Source organism: Ornithodoros turicata, chromosome 3 (genome assembly GCF_037126465.1).
Source record: "Ornithodoros turicata isolate Travis chromosome 3, ASM3712646v1, whole genome shotgun sequence".
NCBI classification, from domain to species: Eukaryota; Metazoa; Arthropoda; class Arachnida; order Ixodida; family Argasidae; genus Ornithodoros; species Ornithodoros turicata.
Window position 1 is genome coordinate 47,400,092 of NC_088203.1, and position 7,704 is coordinate 47,407,795.

The following is a 7,704-nucleotide window of genomic DNA, read 5'->3' on the forward strand; positions in this document are numbered from 1 at the left end:
AAGCCCGGCGTATTGCAAGGGGCTTTATCCTCCACAAAGTGACTTGTGCACTGACGACCGGCTTACTCGTTATTCAGATATGGTAGAATTTTATTATGCCTTTAAGTGCCTACTTGAAAATTTTAAGTTGCTGCTCTCCCCTAAATTGTTGTAAATTATTGTAAGTATGTGCTGTGCATGTGCGTTAGCTTTGCTTTTCACTTAGTGTCATGTTTTTCTCTGCAGCCCTGTATGACCACATGCTCGGATGGACTCGTGGCAGTTCAGACCCCCAGCAAGTGAAAGAACGCAAACAGCGTGAGAAGAAAGTCCGGCATTATGTATCGCAAAAGATATCTGATTTACGAAGAATTCAGAAGCGGTCACCAACTCAACAAACAGGGTTGTTGGCACATTGTTACACATATGTATGTCTCTGTTCCTGCAGCAGAAGTCCTGGTCCACTATGCCAGAAGGAGCTAAACCACTCCTCCAGTGGAGTTCCTGCTGGTGCGTCACGCCAGTATAATCCCTGCTGGTGCATCACGCCAGCAGAATTCCTGCTGGTCCATTAATCCAGTAGAATTCCTGCTGGTCCATTAATCCAGTAGAATTTCTGCTGGTCCATTAATCCAGTAGAATTCTTGCTGGTCCATTAATCCAGTAGAATGTTTGCTGGTCCATTAATCCAGTAGAATTTCTGCTGGTCCCAAATTACGTGCTTGATGGTCCAGCAGCCTACTGGCTTGCTGGAATTTTTAATAGGGAAAGTGTGATGCGATGACATTTTAAAATCGAGCAACACAGGAAAAGGTGCTGACTCCAGGATTTATGTATCTGTCGTCCATGTTGGTGACCTGCTGCTAATAATTTCTCATTGTTCCGTTCATGTTTGCTTTTGTTTTAAAATTAACTTTCACATAATCCATCTGTTTGGAAATCGCAGGCAGGGCTAACTCAAAGTAATGAAGTTGTGGTAACTAATTGCTTTAGAGATGCTATTATGCTATTGCATTGTCTGTGAAGTTTGTTTTAGTCAAATGTACATGTGATACTGAGTAGCCTAGTAACTGAGAAGTAAGCCAATTAGATTGCATTGGTAACGAACTGTCAAAGTAATCACTCGTGTAGCATGGTTGCTTTTAGAGTCATGCAATCGCAAGTAAGGTTGCAGTCTGCGTAATTTGCATACTTCTGCATATTCTGCAGGAACTATGGATATGAATCCATCCATGCAACACAACACCCTACAAAGTTTATTGCACATTTTATCATTAAACTAAATATGATGTTACAGAGCAAAAAGGCTTTTCTTGTCGCATCTTGAACTATACTTACATATTTACATAATCGATTCTGTTCCTCTTGCAGCTTGTGAGCAAAGTATTCTGCCAGAGGAGACAATGTCTGTGTCTGCAGAGCAGTAAAGGGATGATATGCAGATTTATTGCCATGTAATTTAATGTAACATTTTGTAAGGCATACCTGACATAAAAGTGGCAGGGAATCGGCTGTTCGCCTCTGCTCCTCTACCATCCTTCTCTGCTCTTCGAGGAGTTGAAGCGAGATTGAAGGTGGCACTCGTCGCTTTCTTCGCCGGCACGGCCCACCGCCTTGCGCACTCTGTCCTTCTGGGGGCTGGCTGCTTCCAACAGGTTCCGGTGTTCTATTACGGGCCCGCGATTTCATTTGGCCCTGTGCCCTCAGTGGCAACCTGCTGGTTTAGATGATGGAATTTTGAAATGGCTGGCTGATGGTACTCTCCATTCAGATTAGACGGCATAAAGACGGTGGATAAATAGTGCAATAACAATGTAATACGCAACTCTGCTGGAACCTCCCTACGGGACTCATCACGGTCTTGCGCTGGAGGTGGCTGCTACAAAAGATCGTGGAATTAGTACTTTATTGTTGTGTGTACAAGGAATTATTGGAACTCAGCTCACTGGATTGTTCGCGACGGGAACCACAGCGACGGGAATGACGGCGCTGCCAGCCATCTGCACTTGGACTCCACCGGGCATACCAGTAGCCGAGTCCCAGCATACCAGCGCCATGACCCGACAGTCAGTCCCGCTCAGCTGGGACGATATGTCGGTGGTACTCTGAGTGCCCTCGCTGCTACACTCACGTGCCCACTGCCACCACCAGTGCGGTGAATTTTATTAAAAACGTCCCGCGCCCCGTTGCGAACACGGTACCGCCAATCCTTCCAGATCTGCTGCCACCCTTTTCCACCCTTCTGAAACATTCCGATGGAATTCTGGGTGACAGCAATGGTATCCCACTTCGCCCTCCGGTCTACTGCCGTTTCCCCAGACAGAAACTGTCGGTTATTCGACAGCTGGGGAGATTCTTCAAGTATGGACAGAAGCTGCTGTCGCTGATTTTCGTTTACCCTATCTACGAAAAAAGCACTGTACGAAGCACTCTACTACGAAGCACTGTACTTTACGACCTAATAAGAAAAAAAAAAAACGAAATTGGCGTCATTCTTGTTCATTATTGCATTCATACTCGACTTATTATACCCAGCTTATTATGCACCACACTTCCTCGTTTTATTTTCTCATTTATATGATTATGCGTAAACGCGACCAAACGATCCATGATATTCGCTAATTTCGCACCTTTCGTCCGGCATAGGCGGCGTCTGGCGTCAAGAGTAGCGTCGTCTCTCCATTCGCAGGTGAAGCTCGCCCACGCAGTGGATGGAGGTTACCTTACTGGCATTTTTCAGCCGTGCGTCCCTGCGCTCGGGCTTCGATGGGCGGGGCCACGCTCGGCCGACGCAGGCTGCGGTGGCCAGTAATCCGCTCCTGGATTTCCGTGACAGTCATTCATATGTGTGCGTCTCTTCCTAGTCCGTCGTTTCGGTGTTTTGCTATAAGGATACTTATCACGAGCCGGCCTGGTACCAAACCATCCTTTTACAGTATTCAAAGGAGTTTGACCTTTGAAATGTCGTGTAAGAGTGAAATTAGTTATCCAGAATGAAAGCAATATCCTCTTCATGAACACATAATATTTTCGACATGCATCGTGGCTGAAAGGACTGTAGAAAAGGTGATGTTCCTCTACGCGTGACCTTACCCGCGATGATGGAATGTCCCAGCGGGCAAATGTGCGTGGCCTCACAGAGCAGCGCGTGGCAGCAGGGGCACATCGTCGTCATCATCGGTGGCCACCACAGGACAAATGTGCATGACTATGGTAGCTCAGTAGTCAACACGAGAAGGCTGGGGCAACACGCAACATTCCTGCATAAAGGTGTTTGGTAGTAATGCCTGAATTTACAGTGGACATGAGAACAGTCCCGGTTTGAGCTCACAGCCATGGACAACCCCACACATGAGTGAAATGCTTTACACCTCAATGGAGATCGTGGGACGGCGGCATCGCTTGGGGCTGGTAGTGATGCACGAACTGGGAATCTGGGATATGCGTACATACATGGTACTAGTCCGAATATCCCCGTAGCACGAGTTCGATTACCCGAACCTTCTCTACCTTTGCTACACGCCGGTAGACTTTTCCCGCTGTGTTCGAGTCAACTCTGCATCAAGTTGTACCTTCCATGTAACTATGGTGGAGGGAAGGGACTGCATGAGACCGGTATGATTTGTTTTACTATGTGCAACCAACCTCTCCATGTACAAACGCTATTTTAATTTGTGTCTTATCTATACCATAGAAAAGACCCTGTGCAATGAATTATTTGCGTTGTATTTATATGAATGTCATAATATATGCGTGCATGCAATAAATTGAACCGAACACTCCCTAATGTTGCAAACACCACAAAGAAGCAAATACATCGCAATAGTCCTGATGCTTAATTTCCACTGCAATTTTGCTTGTCAGAATAGGCTCGTACTCAGTTCTTGCTCAATGTATACGATGATCAAAATAAATACATTTGTACCAAATATCTACACTGCCTGTTTGCGTTCATGCAGATGTAATAATTGCATGAGACATCCATGCATGAATATGAGGACCAGAATAAACGTCTAGACTAAGTCTAGATCACACTTAATGGTGAGAATATTAACGTATCTACAATGCCCGACTATAGATATTTCAGTTAAATTAAGGTATAAACTTCGTGTAAACTTGGACCTTTTGGCTAATTTACGTCTACGTCATGACTGACTTGAAGTCTAAGTTCTGTCTCATCGTACAGGTTTGGTCTAAAAAACGTCTAGCTCTCCGTTACTAGACGTACAGATACTAGACCCATGCTAACGTTACGTTAGCACAACTACTGGGCGTCTAGAGGACGGATACGTGACATTTAGGCCCATGCCTTAGACGTATACAAGACATCCCTTTTCTCTAAATTTAGGCATCACATATTGACGGATACTATCTAACCATGACAGATGGGTCAAAGTCGCCATCTTGCCATGTATTTCGGCCCATTCCCCGCGTAAAACAACGAGGATCGCCATCTTGTGGGACGGTTGTTGCCAACATCGCAAAATCTGCCCCCTAAATTTGTACCGAAGAAGAAATTATCTGCAAACAATGTGCACCGAGCATGCTATTTCTCAAAATAGCCACTTCAATCCGTATCCAATCCAGCGTGAGTTATGGCTGCCGTCGCTCCTCAATGGATGTGTGGATGTGTTCACGGTATTTCCAGTCACTACGAGACTGGAAGGTACCCGGGTTCGAATCCCGGTGCCGGCTGTGCTGTCTGGGGTTTTTCCTGGGTTTTCCTCAGACGCTTTCAGACATATGTCGGCACAGTTCCCCTAGAAGTCGGCCCAGGACGCACATTTCCCCAGGGCGTCAGTCGTGACGTTGCCCACATACGTGAGGCCGACAACGGCAAGCCCTTTCACCACCAACACCACCACCTTCAGTCACTACGGACGTATACGATCCTGTGCGTTCTGTCCAGTTGTGTCTGTGGACTGTGATGTTCGCCAGCCAGCTGAGGCTGCTTTCGATGATGTAGAAGAAGGTGCCCACGTAATTCTACGAAGACATTGTGCGAGGAAGTGACCCACATTTGTACATTTACACCCGTCGTCCTGCGTATGTTGTGTAAAACACTTCTTCGTTAGTGCGCAAGTTATGCTTTGTGATTGCCAATGAACGGCAGTGCGTAAAGTAGGCAGCTTCGTTTTCGCTTTCGCAAGTGAAGAATGTTTTCTGTCACAAGTGTTTCGTGAAACAATTTTCTCCTCCAACGCTCCTGAAAGCTATGTTGCGAAGGTTTGCCAGTGAAAATTGTTTCAAACGCTGTTCGTAACTACGAATATTTTTGCGAATGAGTTGTGGAATAATAACACACAGTGTATGATAGTGGCAGACAGGATTTATTCGCAAATATATATTTAGTAATCGATTATATTTGATATGGCAAGTTGCATAATCAATTCGAATCCCCGGCAAGTACCCCATGAATCAATTTCAACTTCCATGTAACTTTTCGCTGAAAAGTCCGGTTTGGAAGTGCAACCGCTTTCATGCACCTCATTTTGTAACCGTTGAGACTTTTTGTAACCGTCTCGTTCACGTCATCCCCATCCACACTCAAAGAAAGCGGCTTAAGGATGGTCCGTGTTCAGTTGTACCTTTCCCACCGTCCAGACTGCTGACTTTCAAACTCACACGTAACATATACCTTTCAGTTCTCCACATATGCAAGCATATTGACGTAACATGAAAAAGGATTGGTTGGTGATTCATATGAATTAACAGAAATCCTGATTGACTAGATATAACATGAAAAACGGTTAAAACTTTGCCTGGTTGGTGACCACTGGAAGAAATTTGCAGAATGCCATATTCGTATAGTTTACTCTGTACCACTAAAGTGTGATAACGTATATATCAGGCAATCATCGAGGTGTATAAACAAAGCGAGCGTTTGGTCTGGTTGATACAGCACTGGGGTTTTTTAATTGTTTTTAAATGAAAGGTGCATGAACACTCGTTTAAAAGGACATTCAACTAATACCTCTAATAGATAGGGTACGTTGGGGGACCACTTATTGACATGTGTGGGATGTCAGGCAAAATTCCAAAAAGCAAACATTTTGTTCAAGTGTAAAAAACTAGGTAGCTTTCTCTTTCGAGAGGTGCATGAGATCAAAAACGCACGTAGTAACTGCGTCAGTAACCCCTGTATTTATCTTCCCCAAAACATATCAGCATTCATGTCGACCACTTAATCATAACGGTTGTGTGTGCGAGAGGTGGTGGTGTAAACAGGAAGTCCTACACAAGAGGGAATAAAGGGGAGAGGAGGGTTCTTATGTATTTAAATCGTCGTTTCACAAAATAAAAATTACTTGGTTGGCAGTTCAGTGTGGTGTCCTCGTCTTTTTTTGTGTTCCGTTCTCGTCTTTTCCTGCACAGGGGTTTTTTATCGTTTTTACCTATATTAGACGTAAGATGTGAAATAGTGATTACGTTCACAAAGCATATGCACAAATGAAGTTTACTTTGCAGTAGATCACTGATTATAGATTTCTCTAACAAAATTTGTTTGCTTCGCTTTCACATGAGCCGAGGCATGCATACAATTAAGAAATCTGTGCAGCAGTAAAAGATGAGTAAATTGTTTGTATTACACGTTATTAATATCTGCAAAATTCATGTTCACCCACCCATACGCTTGTTGCTTTTTCCACACAAACCAAACGCTTCGTGCTTCATAGAAGTGGAATGTGGAACACCGTCATTGCGTACACAAAACGTGTGCACACCTAGTGCCATTACATTGCTGGACGTAACTATTTATTGTTTTGAAGTAAAATTTGTTGATGTATGTACATGTACAACACATCTGGCCTGAGCTTTGTCATGTACCATGATCATTACCTGTGTCTGAATGGCACGTCGTTCCGAGGAACTTTGAAATCACGTGCACTGTGCCTTCAGTAAAATATCTCACTTGTGCACGTCCGAAGCGTTGTTTCTATGTGAAGATCCAAAATGCACAGGTGACAAGCGGTTGCCAAGCAACATATGCGCTTTATCCTGTATGTATGCTGATCACAGTGAAGAAGATTTTCTCCAAGAAGGACGGATAAGAAATATTCAGACCGCTTTTCGTAAGCAGAAGTATGCTGTCCTACAGCGGTCAACCATCATAGCAATATACGCTTAGTGCAGGCTACTCGTTTTGCTGCAGGAAGAGGGCAGGCTACTCACCACTGTGCTGTGAGAGTTCGTCACTGCTGTACCTTAGAAATGACTGCTTGAGTAATCACGATAGAGGAAAAAAGGAACCATCAAGTCATTGATCTGTAACACTTTGGTATATGTCTTCTGATTTTTCTTTTCTTGCTATGCCTCCCCCTCTGCTACATGGCGGCTTTACATCACACTTATGCCATCGAGGTGTGGTCCACATTTCGTGATTTTTTAGACGTCTGAATTGATCAATTAGGTTTTACCCTTCGCAGTATTGTGAGGCGGAATGTTTAACGTTCCATACTCCCCCTCCTTTGTAATATATCAAAAACATTTCAGAAAGAGTTTGGCTCAATATGTAGTCCCAGATGTGACTGCATATGACAGATATGTAGCACGCCAAAACCCGCAACCACGAAACCGAAACTATCATTCTAGCTTGTGCATGCATTACTGCAAGCGTTACAACAATCGCTAAGAATGTCAAAGACAACATGTGTTAGTTATTACTAATTTTTACCCGTTTACTGCATCATTTTTCAGTACATTCGTTTGTTTAAGCAAATATGA